Source organism: Amblyomma mixtum, chromosome 9, assembly GCF_055824585.1.
Source record: "Amblyomma mixtum isolate Tamu chromosome 9, ASM5582458v1, whole genome shotgun sequence".
Taxonomy (NCBI): Eukaryota; Metazoa; Arthropoda; class Arachnida; order Ixodida; family Ixodidae; genus Amblyomma; species Amblyomma mixtum.
The window spans coordinates 24,085,049-24,087,598 of NC_143020.1; positions in this window are offsets into that span (position 1 = coordinate 24,085,049).

Genomic DNA, 2,550 nt, shown 5'->3' on the forward strand with positions numbered 1-2,550 from the left:
GAACCATGGCTATGAGATGATTTAATGGCCGCTGGCCTAGCGCGGGCGCTCCGTCCCGCGCCACTGCCAGCTTCGTCTTCGTCACACTACCCGGGGCCTCCGAGCGATCGTCTCGATCGGTGACGAACAGACGGCGAAGTGGCGATGGTCTTGAGTGAATGATCGATCAATGTGTAGAAGATGGTGCAGTGCTGGCCGCCACGATGAGAAAGAAGAGAAAATGAGTCCTGGTCCACGAAGCATCCGGGCCGTAGGGTGCCAGGAGCTGACGGCCGAGGTCTCTGGACGCACCGAACGGCAGAGGCAGGGGGACGGTGTCTTCACGTTTGGGTCAGTGGGGTCTTGGGTCGGTGGGGTCTTGGGTCCGTCGCGTCTTGGGTCGTCGTGTAGTGTGGTCCGGGCGGGGGACGGGGCTGGGGTGAGCGTCGAGGTCGGTTCAGGTCGGGTGGGCTGGGGCACGGCCGTGCGGCGCTGACCAGGTACTCACTGCGACGTCCACGGCAGGCCCAGGACGCCGAAGCTCCGTGACCAGGATGGCGATGAAGGGACCCCAGCACCTCCACCAAATGATACGTGGCGGCTAGAAGCAGTAATAGAAACAGCAGACGTAATCTGCTACGCAAGGGACCGACGGCTTGGAGTAGTCTCACAGCACACAAGCTTGCACCTCAGCGTCGTCTTCTTAACAAAACCACTTCGTCGTCCTCCCAGCGTCCGTAGCAATATCATTTGGCCAAACACTGTAGAGATAGCACGTCGTCCGCCATTTTAATGCAGACATATATTGCCACTAGTAGCAGCATAATTCTTAACGCAAGTTCAAGCGTAATCTCCACCTTAAATAAATAAATTATTCAACAATCCTTCAGGTGTTTACTTGATTAGTCGCAACATTTTAATTTTGGCGTCTTCATTGCGTAATTAGTGAATTGGTTTTTGAGGAAAGGAAACAGCGCAGTATGTATCGCATATCTCGTTGGAAACCTGAACCACGCTGAACGGAAAGGGAGGAAAGAGGGAGCGAAAGGAGAAAGAGGTGCCCTAGAGAGAGAGAGAGAAAAAAACTTTATCTGAAGAGGAATTCGGGGCACGCCCCAGGGTCCCCGCAAGACCCCACTGCACTCAAGTGTTTATGTTACTAAGGTCCATAACATTGGCAGCCCGGCCGGTGGCGATGGTCTGCACGGCCATCGCAGCAGGGTCTTCCAGTCCTCCCAGGTCTTGAGGTTCTCTAGGTCCCGCGGGGGAGGGTCCGCCGGGCAGAGGGAAAGGATGTGGAGGGAAGAAGCGAAGGTTTCTGGGCATAGGGCGCATGCCGGAGTGGGGAAGGAGGGATGGTAGCGAGCTAGGGTTAGGGGTGAGGGGAGATAGTGTGCCTGCAGTTTGCGCCAGAGAGTTGCTTGTTTGTTATCGAGGGAGAAGTGGGGCGGCGGGTAGAGCTGGCGTGAGGCTTTGTAGGATTGCGTCATCTCGCTGAATGTGTGCATGCGCTCCTTCGTGAATCCCCGATCCGAGGCCACCTGAGCCCGGTTTAAAGAACCTCGAGCTAAAGGGTTGGTGGCCTCGTTTCCTGAAGTTCTGATTTGAAGCGTGCAGCGCCGGAATTGACAAATGATTGAAATATTACTTAATATTTGATCACAAGGTTGCAACATGACTCAAGTCACAGCGACATGTAAGTATATAAGGTAAATGGAATGGGCTGAAAAGCAATTTGTGAGAATTGGTGGGAACCAGAACCCTTTTCCCTTAATTACATGTCAGTAATGCCACGGTTATAGAGCGCTGGGATCATTTTGTAATTGTTTGCGAAGGACACACTGGGTTAAAACGGAGTAAACTGAATGGCAGTCATTCTCCCTCCAGACATGGTCCCTCACCGCCTCGTGAATGTTGCGACCAGCATGGCGTGCAGCTGGCATTCAAGGATAGCCTTATCCTTACTGTGTGCTCACTGCGGTTGCGAAGAAGCTGGACAAGGCTATGACAAAAGCAGCGGAGTGGTCTTTGTTGGAGCGGTAGATAAAGTGTCACGTAAAACTCGCGTTTCTGTATTGTACCGCGGTTATGCAGGAAGGTTTATTTTGGACAGACGGGAGGGCTCCATAATGACTGCCTTAGGCAACATAACAACTCGCTTTAAGGCTTGCCATCTTAAATATTCTGTTAAAATGATGAGCGGTAGGCAGTGGTACTTACCCTGAGTTGGAGCGGGAGGATGTTTCTGACCACGCAAAAATAAGTTATGAGGTGAGATTTTTCAGCTGTTTCGCATTGCCAGATTGCAAGAATCATTCTCAGTAAGCCATCGGAACAGTGGGTCTGATAATCTACTCTTTCTTGAAGCTAACTTTGGAGCCCCATGCTGGGGCTGTAAATGTTAGCATTGTTGCTGAAACCCGGCCGAGGGCAAGCAGTCATTAGTGCTTGGGAAATTTTTATGTTGAAGAGCTAGTTCATACTTAGCGGTCGTGTCCTCTTTTGCTGAGTTTCATATCTTCGCGCTGTTCAGCATGCATGGCAGAAAATCGTGTCATCGGATGTTATAAC